The sequence below is a fragment of the Protopterus annectens genome, chromosome 2.part1 (genome assembly GCF_019279795.1).
Source record: "Protopterus annectens isolate FY-2018-M chromosome 2.part1, PAN1.0, whole genome shotgun sequence".
Classification (NCBI taxonomy): Eukaryota; Metazoa; Chordata; order Ceratodontiformes; family Protopteridae; genus Protopterus; species Protopterus annectens.
This window is the reverse complement of record NC_056729.1, coordinates 218,831,258-218,849,498: the sequence shown is the minus strand read 5'-3', so window position 1 is coordinate 218,849,498 and position 18,241 is coordinate 218,831,258.

Sequence of the window (18,241 nt, the reverse complement as noted above, 5' to 3'; positions counted from 1 at the left end):
TCATTAAATTGTGAACAGAGAAAGAGAGACTTTACTAATATGTTAGCTATAGCAGCGATATTAGAATAAATATAAATGTTTGAGTCTATCCTGTCTTCCAGTAGCTGTAAAGGTGTGTGTCAACCATTTCTTCTCCATGTGACACAAAAATCCCATGCCTAAAATTTCATTCCTTCCATGACTCAGAAATTCAAAACTAGTTAACTTGTGGTCAAATGCATCATGCAGGAACTGGTGGAGACATATACTCACAAACACGCTCACAAGATGCATGTAATACCCATTTCTATGCACATCAGGATATATGTAGCATTGACAATTCCTGCTACACGAGTCTTCTATTAACTAGCTGGGGCACAATGGGTGTATCCCAAACATCTGCTTCATGGATACTGCACCAGTTTCTCATTGTGATGGAGAAGTATATCCAGATCACATACGACACAGAGGAGCTAAACAGCACCATCTGGATGTTTTATTAAACATTCCATTTTCTTGAGTTACATGGTAAAATTGATCACATCCGCAATGTCATCAAGGCCTGCATGTGACACATGAGCAACAATATATCAGCTGGAAGGGATTCCACTCCATCAAATTCCTGGTAGTCTGCAATGCACAGGTTATAATCTACAATGTGTCTGTGTACCACCAAGCCATTACTCAGAATTCCCATGTCTGGTACACATAGGTTCACAGGTTCATAGGTTCATAGGTAGGTACTAGGCTATTGGCCCTAGGGCCTATACAAGCCTAGCCAAAAATGTACCCTGGCTTTCGCCACCCAAGAAAATTATTTTCCTGTGCCCCTGTCAAGCAGAACCACAGAAGTGATCCCCGGGGTGAATTTCCTATTACCCATCCAATCATCAAGATTTTTCTTGAAGAGTGCTAATGAGGAGCTCTGTTTGACATAGATAGGTAGTCTGTTCCAGAGTATGGGAAGTCTCTGGGACAGGAATCTATCCCTCCAGCATGTTCTGTTTATTGTGGTGACGAGGTTTAGGTCCCTAGAGTGTGTAGCTCGGAGGGATTTGAATTTCTTTAAGTGGAGCATGTCCAACAGCTCTGGGTTTGACATAGCTTTGTATGTTAGGCAGAGATCGCCTCTGAGTAGGCGATATGCGACAGAGTAAAACTGGAGTTTTTTGAGACGGTCTGCGTAAGGCATCTGTTTGAGGCCAGTAATCCTCTTTGTGAGGTATTTTTGCGGCCTTTCCAGTTGTTGTAGATGTCTTGTGAGGTACATACCAAAAGGGATGTTGTACTCTTTAATAGGTCTAATGAGTGATGAGTAGACGGGAACAATGACCTCTTTTTTTCTGGATAAGAATTTGGAGTCTGCAACTTCGTGATGAGGTGTGCCACGTAGAAGGATTTCCTGACAACTTTGGCGATGTGATTATCAAAGGAGAGACTACTGTCCACCTGTGTCACAAGGTCTCATCACATTTTCAGTGTTAAGTAGACTACCGCCTATGTGGTAGTTCATGGGTACAGAATTTTCACCAAAGGGGATGACAATGCACTTTTTGGCATTGAGCTTGAGACCATGTCTTTGACACTAGGCATCTGTCTCAGTGAGGCCCGTTTGTAGGATGTCCACATCATTAGGAGTTTCAATTATGACTCCTAGTTTGCAGTCATCTGCGAATTTAGTTAGCCAAAGACGTTCTGTGTTAGCCTGTACTTCAGAGAAGTAGATACCAAACAGGAGAGGACCCAGGACTGAACCCTGTGGTACTCCACTAGTCACTGGTCTGAAGTCTGATTTGGAGTCTGCTACTTTCACAGTGTGGGTTCTTTCAGTAAGCCAGTTGGCAACCCATCTTGTGACATAGGGATTTATCATCTGACTTATATCAGCAATGTGTGAGGGGATGATTTCCCATTTTCCACATGAGCATTTTATTGGCAATGCTGGATATGCCTTTTAGTCATGCTTGATGACATTACATATAAAATTCACATACCATTGCAGAGAATGCATCTCACTCCATGCTAATACAGACCAAAGCATCTTCAAACATGTGTTCAGAATGAAGGATGTCTGCCTTCACTGTTTAGATGTATCTGGTGATTCCCTGCAGTTTGCTTTAAGAGCATGCAACAGCATTTTTGCAGTGTATAGAATGTCGCACAATATGTACTCATGCAAACAGATCCAGCAGGGTACTGACATCAAAGGTGTTGATGTGCAGGTGTCAGCAGCAGAAGAAATTATTTGTGTGGAGTTTGTGGAGGCCCCCACTGCAGGGCATGACAACATGAGGTGGAAGTAGGTACTGTATGCCATGACACTGAAGAACAGGCAGACTCTGGATCACAAGTATGGGCCTGATTATAGTATTAATCAAAGGTGCATACAATGCTACAATATATTATACAATATGTTGCATGGAGTGGCATGCTGTGCATCATATACAGACTATACTGGTATCAGATCAGTGAGTGCAGGGCACAGTTCTCATTGTATGCACAGGTTGGGAAGGACACAGTGACAGCAGCAGCTGACAAATGGCACCGTGGGGTTGGTTAATGATGTGAGTGTGCATATGAATGTCATCGTCTTTCTGGGTGTGCTGAATGTCTGTACAGGTGAGGAAGATTTTAAAGATGGCATATAGATGTATGCCACCCCTGTATACATTTCTGCACTGAGTATGTTTCCAGTGACAGGCCCGAGGCATGCTTATTAGGTATAAACATTGACTGTGCATGTCCCTGTTTGGGGGGGGGCTTTGACAAATGTCACTGTTATATTCCACAGCTGGCACAGAGAATGCTGTGGTCTATAACTGGGAATATTAGGCCATGGTATGGATAAAAACAGCATGTGTACCCCATCTGCATCTGTGTAACCATGCAGAGTTGAAGTACCCTCAACACTGATACTAGATGTATAGGATCTAGACTGCACCATGAAAAATGCCATGGTGGGTTCTCCCTTGGTGATAGAAGAGTATCAGCCACAATAACAGTGATATCCATGGTATGTGGCAGCACATAGGCACCTTGGTGTTTTAGCCTTCCTGCAATACCTGTCAAAATTCTCCATACATGGGAAAAGCCCTGTCTACTCTCGTCATGCAGCCTACTTTCAATATTAGTTAGTTCTGTAATGGCCACAGTGGCATCAGACTGTGCCTGTATGGCTGCTCCATACATCTTTTGTGAAAAAGCCATACACTCAGCTCAGCTGCATGGTCAGAACTGAGACATTACTAGCCACCAGTATGCGGCTTCTTACTTCTGACCCCATGACCACTGGACCTGCCATCAGCCACTTTTGCCAAGTGGGCAAAGGATGATGGTAAACACAGGGCTCATGTGTCAGCAAATTCCTGTCCTTAACTGCTTGCCACCTGCATGTGAAGAGTGGATTATGCAGTCAATGGAGATGTGTCTGAAAGAGCGAAAGGAAATATCCCCACCATTGTTCCCATGCCTGTCAGTCAAACTGTTGCCACAGACATAGATTTCAACCTATTAGAACATAAAAATCTGGAAAAAGCCAAAAATAATGGGGGGACAAAGACCCCAAAATAGGGACAAATTTTCAATATTGCTCTTGTAAACTTAGAAAGTTGCTAGAATAAAAGGTTTTGTGTTGCCATACATTTTCTGAAAAATAGGAAGTCTAAAACGCAAATGCCTGTCATTATTTAGTGAATTCAATCCTCACTGATTTGCCATAAAAAATCCAGAAAACCACATATTTTATGAGGAATAGACCAAAATATGAGGCAAAAATCTAGATATTCTGTGAAAATCTAGACAGTTGAGAGGCATACCTCACAACCTGGAAACATAAAAAATCTGGACAAGGCTCATGAAAAATAGGTACAAATCTGTATGCCGATTAATGTAAAATTTGCATACATAATTATGTTACCCCACCCACTCAAATGAATTGTGGGATACCAACTTTCAAACGCAATCTGAAAGATAACCAAAATATGACAATGGAGTCCCCCTGCAGCCATTCCAATGCCCCATTACCTGGCTATTTCACCCCATTTACCATCAACACTAAAGTGTGCATACTGCTTTACTTCTACAATGATTATTTGGATTTTATTTTCACATTTTATAGCACAATGCACAAACACTAATAGATATTTGCTAAACAAAGCTATACCATCTCACAATGAAAATAGACTTGGCATTAAAACTTCTCTGCCCTTGAAACTCACATTCATTGAAACAACATTGAAACCCACACCACACGGTGGATAAGGATTACATTTGGGCTGTTTTCAAATCATAGGCCCCTTGCACACAAAACAAGAAACATACATGCATTCTTTGATACACCTTCCTGACTTTATTAAATTATATTCCTTGTATAATACAGCACACTTGTTAGACTTAAGTTTGAGCGCACTTTTAATTTAATGTTTGAACATTTTTCCATGAAACAAAATGCATGAATCAATAATGACAAAACTCCACATACAAATCACATTTTAAATTTATTGTTTGAACATTTTTCCAGTAGGCATTAGGCAATGAAACAAAATGCACGAACCAATAATGACAAAACTGCCCAATTCAGAACATCTCCGTCATAAAAGTCTACATTCACACACACACTAAATATATATATATATATATATATATATATATATATATATATATATATATATATATATATATATATATATATATATCATGACTAGTGTAAGGCATAAGCATCTTGCACTTTTTTTGGGGGGGGCATAGGTTCATTGGTTCATAGGTTCATGGGTAGGTACTAGGCTATCAGCCCAAGAGCCTAAGTAAGCCTAGCCAACAAGGTTCCCTGGCTTACACCACCCAAGAAAGTTAATTTCCTGTGCCGCTGTTGAGCAGAGCTACATAAGTGATCCCCAAGGTGTATTTCCTATTTCCCATCCACTCATCAAGACTTTTCTTGAAGAGTGCTAATGAGGAACTTTGCTTGACATAAATGGGTAGCTTGTTCCAGAGTATAGGAAGTCTCTAGGACAGGAATCTATCCCTACAACATGTCCTGTTTATTGTGGTGACAAGGTTTAGGTCCCTAGAGTGTGTAGCTCGGAGGGATTGGGATTTCTTAAGGTGTAGCATGTCCAACAGCTCTGGGTTTAACATAGCTTTATATGTTAGGCAGTGATCTCCTCGGAGTAGGCGAAATGCTACAGAGTAAAGCTGGTGTTTTTTAGAGATGGTCAGTGTAGGGCATCTGTTTAAGGCCAGTAATCCTCTTTGTGAGGTACTTCTATGGCCTTTCCAGCTGCTGCAGATGTCTTGTGAGGTACATTCCAAAAGGGGCATTGTACTCTATAATGGGTCTAATGAGTGCCGAGTAGAGGGGAACAATGACCTCTTTTATCTGGATGAGAACCCTTTTGTGATGAGGTGTTCCACATAGAGGGATTTGCTGACTACTGTGAAGATGTGTTTATCAAAGGAGAGACTACTGTCCACCTGGGTCCCAAGGTCTCTTATCACACATTTGGCATTAAGTAGACTTCTGTTTATGTGGTAGTTCATGGGTAAAGACTTTTTACCAAAGAGGATGATAATGCACTTTTTGGCATTGAGCTTGAGGCCATGCCTCTGACACCAGGCATCTGTCTCAGTGTGGCCCTTCTGTAGGATGTCCACATCATTTGGGAACTCGACTATGGCTCCTAGTTTGCAGTCATCTGTGAATTTCATTAGCTAGAGGCCTTCTGTATTAGCCTGTACTTCAGAGAAGTAGATACCAAACAGGAGAGGTCCCAGGACTGAACCCTGTGGTACTCCACTTGTCACTGGTTTGAAGTCAGATTTGGAGTCTGCAACTTTTACAGTGTGGGTTCTGTCAGTGAGCCAGTTAGCAACCCATCTTGTGACATAGGGATTTATACCTAGTTTAGCGATTTTAGCTATAATTCCAGAATGGGGGATGGTGTCGAAAGCCTTGGCGAGGTCAAGATAGGCTGTGTGAACCACCTTACCCTCATTTACGGCTTTATTGACTGACTCAAAGAAGTTGATCAGGTTCAGAAGGCATGATCTGCCTTCCATAAACCCGAACTGGGTGGGGTCCAGAGTTTGGAGGTTACCAATGTCTTTGTTTATAAGTTCCATGATGATATGTTCCATGGTCTTGCAGACCAGGCTCATCAGGCTAATATGGAGATAGTTCCCAGGATCAGTGGTGGCTCCCCCTTTGTGGAGTGGGATAACTGTTGCTGTGCGCCATTCAGTGGGCGCAAAGCCTGACATGATACTATGATTGAACATGATGCTAAGGTGGGGAGCCAGTTTATTCTGAAGTTCATGTAAAATGCAACCTGGGATATTGTTCGGTCCCATGGATGTTGTGTTTCTGGTTTTAGAGAGTGCAGCTTTTACCTGCATAGAGGTGATTACAGGGACTCTGCATTCTTCCTGTATAGATATGGGCCCTTTAGGGGGTGAGAAGGGGGGTAAAGTTAGCACTGAATCTATCGGCCAGGATGTTGGCAATATCAGTTGGTTCTGTAATTTTCATGCCGTTGAGCTGTAACTCAGAGCAGATCCGGGTGTTGCCATTGAGATTCTTGACATAGCGATAGAATGCTTTGTGGTTGTCCTTAGAATTTGTGGAAATTTTGTTTTCATAGCTAGCTTTGGAGGATCTTATAAGGGATCTCAGCTTCTTACTGAGGCTGACCAGGGAGCTCCTCCACTCATGGGATTTTACTCTCTTTTGCAACAGTTTCTTCCTTCTGTTGTAGAGTTTGTTTATGGCAGGTGACCACCAGATTGGCTTCCTTTTTTTGGAGGATAGGGTCTTGATTCTGTTTGGGATAGCACGATCCATGCACTCGTGTAAGTGTTTATAGAGTGTATTTGTGTAGGATTCAGCAGTCGGAACTGTATTGTCCATCTGCATGGGTGTCATGAAGTTCACCACTTCTATCTTAAGAAACATGAAGTTGGCTTTGGTGAAATATTTTACCATGGTTTCCTTAATTGTGGGTGGGGGTGGGATGCAGATATCTAGGGTGATTAGCTTATGGTTGGATCTAATGAACGAGGAGTTGACTTCAGGTGTGGAACATCGGTCACTCATGTTGGTAATGACTAGGTCTAGGATATTGTTGCCCCTGTTGGGGGTGTGGATAAGTTGATCCAGGGCATTGGAATTTATGAGTTGCAGAAAACGTTGAGCACAAGCATTGGTACATGAGTAGTTTTCCCAGGCAATGGTGGGGTAGTTGAAATCGCCCATTATTAGGGTGTTTGGTTGAACCCTAATATTTTCCAGTATATCAAGAAAAGAGGAGTGGGAATCCTGGGGCATGGTGGGGGATCTGTAGCAAACTACAATTTGGATTGCAGTATTGCCCAGAGTTAGTTGTACTTGGATAACTTCGGCTGCATTATGCAGCACAACTAGCCTGGAGGTGTGGATATACTTAATGAATATGGACACATCCCTGCCTTTGGTGTTCTAGTCCAGGCTAGATGGCCGATAAGTGTGGTATGAGTTATAGCCTGGTAATGCAGGGGTGCTCTGTAGAGCCTTGAACCCAGTCTCATTAACTGCACAGATATCAATGTTCTCCATTTTTAGGAGTGCCTCGAGTGAGTGCATTTTGAGATTTAGACTTCTAGCATTGAGTAGCATTACCCTCAGTTTTTGCTTGCCTTTTCCTGTTATGGTGGTGAATTTGTCATTTGAACCTTACCTAAAAAATGCACTATAGGGGCATCAAGACCCTTAGCCAATATCCAGAATCACAGTGGTGACAGGTGCAGGCCATCTCTGGCAAAGCATCGTGGTCTGTCAACCATGTTGTCCCAAGTAGACAGATACTGGATCCTCTTAGAATGACACCAGAAGCTTAGCAAATTGTTGAAGTAAACCATTTTGTTCTTGTACTGCAGTATCTTTCTGGGCAATGGCAGGATGCTACTCAGGGCTAGGGTCATACCTGCCTGGGCTACAAGATTGGAGAGCTCTTCCATGTCTCTTTTCATGTACTCCAGGGAGGTACGTCTCAGTTCGTGCACACCAACATGAACAATGACAGAGTCATATTTGTACTTGTGGAGTTACCCAAGTGTGTGCATTATGTGGCGGATCCTGGCACCCGACAGGCAGCTGACAGTAACCTTCACCTTGTTTAGCTTGGTGAGTGGAACATCAGTATGCCTGACTATAGAGTCACCTATGACTAGTGTGTTGGGTACGTTGTTTTGCCTTATGACAAAGAAAAAAAACAGGGACACTTTTAAACATTGCTTGTATAATTTTGGAAAGTTGCTAGAATAAAATGTTGTGTTACCACCATGCATTTCACTGCCAAGTCTTGGCCTCAGGTCCCTGTGCACTACAGTCAGAGCAACATACCACTATGCTAAATCAGCAGCTTCCTGAAAGACATGAAGACTGAAACTTAAATGGCTATCATTTAGTGAATTCAGTTCTCACTTCTCACGAAAGCTCTCAACCTCTTAGTACAAAAAACCCGGACAAAGCCAGTAATGGGGGAATACAGCCCCAACACAGGGACAAATTTCAAATACTGATCTTATAAACGTAGAAAATTGCTAGAATAAAAGGTTTTGTGTTACCATTTATTTTCTGAAGAATACGAAGGCTGAAATTCAAATGTCTGTCATTATTTAGTGAAGTCAGTCTTTTAGTGATTTGCCACAAAAATCCTGAAAACCAAAATATGAGACATACATTCACAAGTGGTGGTGTCCAGGGACTTTAGGTTCTTTTTACCTGTACCCAAGGTACAGGGTTTGAGCCTGAATTCCTCCAGCCACCAGGTGTATTCACTTGAGGCATTTACACACACACACACACACACACACACACACACACACACACACAAAAAAAAAAATTGAATCTGCTTTTACTGTACTTGTGTTTCTACCTACTTTTTTAACTTTTGCATCATCTTAAAAGTACTCAATTGTATTTATTACTGCTTGGTGTAACTCATTCTAAGCCTTCTGGTTTAAACACTTGGGCTTCGGATCAGTTGTTTTGCACTGAGAGGGTTTGTGGTCTGCACTGTAGTGGCAGAACAGGTAGCTTACATCCTTCTAGGTTGGGAACTGCTGATTGAGGGCTCAGTGTCTGTTATTCTAAAAGTGTATTAATTCTGGTTTAAGCACTTAGGCTTTCAGGCCAGTTATTTTACATTAAGAGGGTTCGTGGTCTGCACTCTTGTGGGAGGAGAGGCTGGACTCTGCCCTTCTGAGCTGGGAATTTCTGATTGAAGGCTTATAGTGCATGCATATCTGAACTGCTTCTTACTGAAGTTGGTGCGCCTTGTTTGCTGTGGCATAGACTGGATTCGGGCCTGCTGGATCTAGCTTTGTTTGTGTAACTTGAGCACTAATCCAGGCATTCTCTAAAGTATTCAATTGTATTTATTACTGCTTGGTAGTAACTTGATTAAAGTTTAGCTGTCATTCTAAGTCTTTTGGATTAAGCACTTGGGCTCCAGACCAGTTGTTTTACATTAGGAAGGTTTGTGGCATGCACTGTGGTGGCAGGACAGGTAGCTTTCATCCTTCTAAGTTGGGAACTGCTGATTGAGAGCCCAGTGTCTGTTATTCTTAAAGTGTATTAGTTCTGGTTTAAGCACTTAGGCTTTCAGGCCAGTTATTTTACATTAAGAGGGTTCGTGGTCTGCACTCTTGTGGGAGAAGAGGCTGGACTCTGCCCTTCTGAGCTGGGAATTTCTGGTTAGAGGTTTATAGTGCCTGAATATTTGAACTGTATCTTACTGAAATTGGTACACCTTGTTTGCTGTAGCATAGACTATATCCAGGCCTGCTGAATATAGCTTTGTTTATATACTTGTTGTTTGTTTGCTTGTTATTTCCCTGGAACGCTAATTCCACCTAATACGCGGCTTCTCAGCGCTTCTGTGGCTCACTAGTGATATCTGCATTGCTTACTGTACTTATTTCCTTGTTTCACTTGAAAGAAAGTTACTGTTTGTCGTTTTGCATTTAAGTTACCTGTAACACATTGCACTTAAGTTACCTGGCACTTGCTCACTAAAGCAATTATATAAGTCAGCACTAAAAATTAAAAGCACTACACCCTCACTCCCCACTGGCCCTGGTTTTCAATTATTAAGGAATTCCCAATATTATTCTAGCATGTCCAAAGGTCAGTTGTCAATCTCCTCTCGGTCCAGCTGGTGAATCTGGGAATCTTGAGGCAATGTTACAACTGCCTCATGTACACAGACAACCCTCTCCTCCTCCCAACAAATTCCAACACATGTGAGAGATGCAACCATATAGCCAAACTGGAGGCTAAGCTCTCTCAACTCAGTACTGGCATAACCAGTCAGGAGGAGAAGGAAACCATACTCACTACAATTCCAGTCTCACATAGACCTACCACGACAGCAAACCAAACACATAATCACACAAAAACATACTCGGAGGCTCTAAATAAAGATCTGCCAAGCAGCAGAGACCTCCAAAGCAGACACCCAAGCAGCCGCTACCCCAAAACAAAACACGTGCAACACATATCTCACAAAGCCAGTGTGCCAAACAGTCACAGCCCTTAAGACTAAACAACACACCTGATACACTTGTAATAGGTGACTCTATCGTCAGGCACACTGACGTCCCGCTCACCAGGCTGAACAAGGAGAGGGTCACGGTGAGCAGCCTGTCGGGTGCTAGGATCCGCCACATAACACAAGCACTCAGGTCACTCCAAGGCAAGTACAAATATGACTCAGTCATTGTCCATGCTGGTGTGAATGACCTGAGACGTACCTCCCTGGACTACATGAAAAGAGACATAAAGGAGCTCTCTGAGCATGTAGCCCAGGCCGGTATGACCCTGACCTTGAGTAGCATCTTACCCTCACCAAGAATGATGCCACAATATGAAGACAAGATGATCAATTTCAACAATTGGCTTAAGTACTGGTGTCATTCAAAGGGGATCCAATGCCTGTCAGCTTGGGATGATATGCTCGACAAGTCACGATGCTTCGCTAGGGACGGCTTGCACCTGTCACCCTGGGCTTTCGGATATTGGCAAAGGCTCTTGCTACCCCCATAGTGCCTTTTTTAGGCAAGGCTCAAAAGACAAACCCACCTCCATAGGTATCACAAGGGATAAGAAACTAAGAGTAATGCTACTCAACGTCAGAAGTCTAAACCTCAAGATGCACGCACTCGAAACTCTCCTTAGCATGGAGAACATCGATATCTGTGCAGTAACAGAAACCTGGTTCAGGGCTCCCGAGAGCACCCCAGCACTACCAGGTTTTACCTCATACCATGCTTTTCGCCCCAAAACTTGGACCGAACCACAAAAGGAGGGGAGTATCGATATTCATCAAAGATACCCACACCTCCAGGTTGGTGGCAAAGCACGAAGCATCAGAGACTATCCATGTGCAACTAACAGTGGGTAAAACTGCCTTCCAGTTTATAGCCTGCTACAGACCACCCTCCCAAACCCAGGAATCCCACTCGGCCTTCCTGAGAACACTGGAAAATATGAAGGTCTCTCCAAACACCATTATATTGGGCGACTTCAACTACCCAAACATAGACTGGGAGCATTACTCTAGCTCCAACACCCTAGCCCAAAGGTTCCTAGAATTTATAAACTCAAATGCTATGGAACAACTTGTTACCACTCCCACAAGAGGGAAAACATACTGGACCTGATCATCACCAACATGGGGACTCTATGCTCCAGACCAGAAGTGTGTCCCTCACTGGTAAGATCAGACCATAAACTAATCTCACTGGATATTCACATCCCGACCCCACCCCTGCCCAGAAAACCACAGTGAAAAACTTCTCTAAAGCAAATTTTACCCTCCTCAAAATTGAGGTGGAATCCTTCAAAGCCCCGGGCCTGTGGAAAATACAGCCCAGACCGCAGAATCCTTTATAAACGCATTCTATGAACACCTTCAGGAATGCATGGATCATGCGATCCCAAATAAAACCAAGACCCAATCCTCCAAAGGCAGGCGTCCTGTCTGGTGGACCCCAGCCATAAACAAACTATACAATAGAAGGAGGAAGCTACTAAATGATAAAGCAAAATCCCAAAAAGGGAAGGCATCACTGATCAGTATTAGCAAAAACTACGGGCACACATAAAATTGTCTAAGGCCAGCTTCGAGAGAAAAATTGCACAGGATACTAAGGATAATCACAAGGCTTTCTTTAGTTATGTTAGGAACCTGGGTGGTAATTCCCAGATATGCTCAGAATTAGTCCAAAATGACAAAAATACACCGAACCCACAGACATTGCCAACATCCTAGCTGACAGGTTCAGCGCAAACTTCTCCCTCCCCACCAAAAGGGCAAATATCTATCCCAGCAGAGTGCTGCCCCTGACATCTCAGATGCTCAGGTAAGAGCCGCCCTCTCCAAAGCAAAAACACAGCATCAATGGGACCAGATGGTGTCCCGGCTGCGTCCTACATGAACTCAAAGAAGAGCTAAACCCAAACATAAAACTACTGTTCAATCTCAGCCTTACTACAGGATATGTGCCCAAAGAGTGGCGTACAGCAACAGTGGTCCCTCTCCATAAAGGTGGTGCCTCGACGGATCCTGGAAACTATCGCCCCATAAGCCTGACTAGCTTGGTCTGCAAAGCTATGGAAAGGATCATCATGGACCTCATAAATAAAGATATTGGGGACCTACAAACACTGGATCCTACCCAGTTCGGCTTTGTTAAGGGCAGATCCTGCCTCTTAAACCTGGTTGATTTCTTTGAAACAGTCACCAAGGCCATTGACGAGGGAAGGTGGTCCACACAGCCTACCTGGACCTCGCAAAGCCTTCGATACAATACCCCACTCGGGCATTATAGATAAGCTCACCAGCTTAAATATAAACCCCTATGTCACTAGATGGATTGCAAACTGGCTCAAGGACAGAACCCACATGGTTAGAATTGCTGGAGCCATGTCAGACTCCAAACCAGTTACAAGTGGTGTCCCACAAGGCTCAGTCCTGGGACCTCTCTTGTTCGGTATATATTTCTCGGAGGTACAGGCCAACACGGAAGGACTGTGGCTGACCAAGTTCGCAGATGACTGCAAACTGGGTGCCATAATCGACTCTCCAGCCGACACAAGCATCCTCCAAAAGGGCCTCATAGAAACAGACAACTGGTGCCAGTGCCATGGCCTCAAGCTAAATGCCAAAAGTGTATAGTCATCCCCTTTGGCAAAAACAAAGTGCCCACAAATTACCACATAGGTGGAAATCCATTAAGTACAGAAGAAGTAATTAGGGACCTGGGGACCCAAGTTGATAGCAATCTCTCATTTGACAACCACGTGGCCAAAGTGGTTAGAAAAACATTTTATATAGCCCACCTAATCATGAAGGGATTCACATCTAGATTAGGGGAGGTCATCGTGCCTCTTTACTCATCCCTCATCAGGCCCATAATTGAGTACAATGCCCCTTTTGGGATGTACCTTACCAGACACCTGCAGCAACTGGAAAGACCCCAAAAGTACCTCACCAAGAGGATCAAAGGGCTCAAACAGATGCCATATGCTGCCCGGTTAAAGAAACTCCAGCTCTACTCAGTGGCATACCGCCTGTTCAGAGGCGATCTGTGCCTGACGTATAAAGCCATGTCCAACCCGCAATTAATGGACATGCTGCACCTCAGAAAATCCAAATCCCATCGAGCTACGTGCTCGAGAGACTTGAACCTCAGCACTGAAATAAATAGGACATGCTGGAGGGACAGATTCATAACCCAGAGGCTCACTTCACTCTGGAATAAAATCCCAGTCCAGGTTAGGCAGAGTCCCTCATTGACTCTCTTCAAGAGGAATCTTGATGAGTGGATGGGAGATTGTAGGTTTACCCCGGGTATCACTTCTGTGTCACTGTTAGAGAGAGGCACAGTATACTAACCTCGAAAAAGGGCATAGCAAAATAAATTTAAAATGGGTGGCGAAAGCCAAACACATTCTGGCTAGGCTTATAAATGCCCTAGGGCAGATAGCCTAGTATGAACCTATGAACCTATGAACCTATGAACCTATGAACACACACACACACACACACACACACACACACACACACACACACACACACACACACACACACACTACTCCATTGATGAGAAGAAACATAAACACTAGATAGATACCTTAAAAGCAGACTCCGTCTGTCCATGCAGCTGAATAACTCCGCTGAGCTCATACACACGCACCATAAGCCAATTTCCTTCAGTGTAGCACTCACAAATTTGCCAGCTGGGAAAGCCCTTCATGATTATTTACAGAAATAAATACATTTCCTTCAGTGTGGTGCTCACAGATTTGCCAGCCGGGAAAGAAATAAACAGTACCTGCTTTCTTCAGTGCGCTCACATATTTCAAACAGCCAGCAAGCCGGGAAAGCCCTTGAGCACAATTCCGACAGGCTGATGGAACTGATGTCATCACACACATGATGATGTCAGCTCAAAAAGCATGAAAAAAATGTAAAACCTGGGAAAAATCAGAAATTAAGGGGTGCTACTCGGGAATCATGCCACTCCATTATTTGGACCCCAAAATTCAGTAAAAATCGAGTAATTCGGTACGGTTAGGAGATGAGAGGTATGGCCACAAATTGTGCCATAATGTAGCCACCATCTTGTGACAATGCTGGATATGCCCTGGAATCCTGGCTTATGACACCCATAAGACATCCATAAGAAATCCACAAAATCAAGCAATTAATGAGTATAGCCATGTACAGTCACAAACAAGAAACATTATTAGATGTGTTTGATCTGTTGAAGGCACACATTCTCTGCCTGAATTCATCTGATGGCGATGGGCTGTATGACCCTGGGACATGTGAAAAGTAGTGCCTGTGTGTGCTGTGTTACACAATATTATACTTAAGAAGCAGTTAGAGCAGGTGGACACTTGCAGGGGCAGCAGTTCCCAGCACAACAGGGAGTGGAGACTGACACAGTCTACTGTGATTATGGTAGTACTAGACTCTGAGTTCATGATGGCACTGCACAAACACTAGGTTGCAGGGGCTGACAACCAACCTATGGGTGAGGGTGGTAACCATGTCTTCAGAGATAAACACTTGCCAATGAGTGTTAGGAGTGGATTCTGACATCCATCTACCGACAGTTACCAAACCTCACTGATTGATAGTGACCTCTTTTAGCTGTCCTCTCTGTTATGTGTGTGTAGTCTGGGTATCATTAGGTAGAGAGACTGTGCCCGTGGTTTGTGATATGGATGCACTGGTCACATTTCCTAACTCTAACACACATTAAGTACTCCCAGAGTGTGTCATTTCATCTCTGCCATCTTTATCAGAGGCTGCAGATATCCAACGTCAAGCAGAGGCAGTTCCATTGTGCCAGTGCCGGATATAGAATCATGGAGAATAAAGCAAAGCGTAATAAAATATCTGGTGTAAGAATGACCCAGCATTAGAAATACACATGCAACTAAGAGCTTTTCACATATAAACATGATAAAAACTTATACCATATGTGCATACCTTGTGCAGATAGCTTTAATAATTTTTACAATCAAATAAAAACTTGCAGGGACTGATACACAAAAATAAGCCTACATACTTGAGACATCTGAAGGGGATTGCCTCTAGGGCCTGTCCAGCTCTGTCCCAACATCCAGCACCAATCTTAGGGGCTCTGCAGAGGTGCCACTCTCTTAGAGAGAGGCTAGGAAATCCTAAATCTCCATGAGAGATGGTACAACCGAAGGCCCTTCACCTTCAGCCTTATGTTCCTATGCCAAGATATGGGCACCATGTACCATATCAATGTCTCCACTGTGCACTGTATTTTTACTCGTGGGCTTGCCAACCAACCACATAAGCATTCACTGCAATGTCTTCTGAAGCATAGTCACAGTAGGGGAAGTGAGATGAATGCAGGCTAAAGAACCATAATCTATGGAGATTGGAGCCTGGAATAGTATCTCATTCTTTCAATTCAAGAGCTTATGTTTGTAGGGCTTTCCAGCAAATCTATAATACGTTTTTGCTTGCCTTGTTTTGTAAGTATTAATTTTGGGTATTGCTCTGTTTATATGTAAAACAGAGGAATTAGCAACTTTATTTCTGCATGGCCCTTACAAATCCTAATACCATCAGTATGCTACTTGGCCATCTAGCATGCAGCTGGTGTCAGGCACTTAGGTTTGCTGAGGACATGTCCACTGTATCCACACTCGTTAAGCAATGTCAAGCATCTTTACTGAGCACATCCCACACAAAACAATCACAGATTTGCAACTGTAAAGGAAATCTGACTGTTCTTATCTCTGTTACAAGTGCTTTTGTTGCTGAGATAGATGAAATATATGCCACAGTACAATGCACTGAACAGTGCTCAAAGTGTTTGCTCGTGGATGTGTCTTCCAACATGCTTAAGAATATTGCAGCACGGCAATTGCTGTACCCTTGTAATCCACTTCTAAATACACCTTTCCCAATGCACTTCTTACATCTTATTGCCAATGGGCTGAATAGCATTTAAAAGCAAAGCAGTTATGCTATAAATAATTGATTTGTGAAAATTAAAAAAGTAGAAATGTTTTTGCTTAGTAAGGTTTTCTTTTGACATTTGCCTTTTGCAGGTATTAAACTATGATCTCTCAAGGTTTCTTCCATAGCATAATGAGGCTGTGCCTCTCATCATCCACAGTGATGGACTTCACTGACTATTATTCCTACTACTTCTCCTTAATTTGTATATCTACACTGTAATCTAATATTGTGCAGTTACATATGATTGTTACCTTTAAATACATATGCCATGCTTTTACACATTTTTACCATGTTAAATACTATTGCACATTCTGTTATTGTATAGTAAATGCATTTGCAATGCCTGTCCAAGTTTTTGTACCATGTTAAATGCTACTGTAGATTTGTTATTGTTCTGTATAGCTTTTCTCCCTAAGCCTACAGAGGAAAGGGGTTCTCATACCCATTCAGACTATCTTGTTCAGCAAAAGCAAAATGAAATAAATAAATATATCATGCACATTCATCTGGCCGGGTAAAATTATTATGTAAATTAGGGCCCAGCTTATTGTTGTTTTTGAACTGCAAAATTTGTCCAATGAGCATGTCTGCTAACCATCTTGCAGAAGCCTATTCAATGTAGTGAGCATGCCTGGGTCCCTGTGGCCGTGACTGTGTACATGCTGCCCAGGCTATTCTTGCAAAGTCAGAGGGGGATACTGTAATTCCATATCTACCAATCTGAAACTGGAGTTTTTGTAGTGCATAATTTCTTAGCAGTATAAACTGAGATTGAGGACTGCTATGTTTCACACCTTAAAATGCCATTGTAAACTATAATAATAGTATCTATATTTTCTGTATTTGTATTCCATCTTGCAAATCAAGGACACATGAGATGCATGGCAGATGGCATACTTGATACCTGATTTGAAAGCAATTCTCGAGATGTCATGATTGCAAAAGGAGAAAGTGTTAACTTCTTTTAGAGTGCAACGGTGGTGTGTAGAGGAAACAATATTTTTCTACATTCTCTATCAGGACTACAGTCAGAGACTCATGCAGGAGGGTATGAAGGTCCTCAGTATACGACTGAATCCTGAAATGGTTTAGCCAGGCTGTCACCCATACAACTGTCATCTCATGGATGGGGGCACAGTGCCATCACTATTTTAGTTAAATGAGGTGCCTCATTCCTAAACTCCTACCTTTATTGGAGGAAGAAATTAATCAGTAGGAACAGGCTATGTTCTGTAACTCGAACTTATGTGAGCTATGTACTTAAACTGGCACTACATGCCATCCACAGGTATTATATAGTGCTCCTCTCCTGTCTATAGACATTAAAGATATCAAAAGGAACAGGCAATTGCACAGGAGAAGACTGAAGTGCATAAGAGAGTGCTGGGGTGAGCAGTGTCTTGCTTTTAATATTAGCAGTAGTAGGGATTCATCTTCAAAATATATACCTGTCAAAAAGTACTGCCACTTCTGACATAACAGCCATAATTCAAAGGTAGCAGTCTGACTATTTGTTATTAGCGTGTTTGTGCATATATTCTGTCATATATGTTGACAAGAAGGTCTGGATATTAAGGTTGTACTCCCACATTCTGAGGTTGTCTGTAGGTTCAATTCCCCCAAGTTGTGTTATCATGAAATATCCCAGGTTTATTTTTCTGTATTATTTTAAAGATTGCAACATTAGATGGAACAAATACTGTATATAT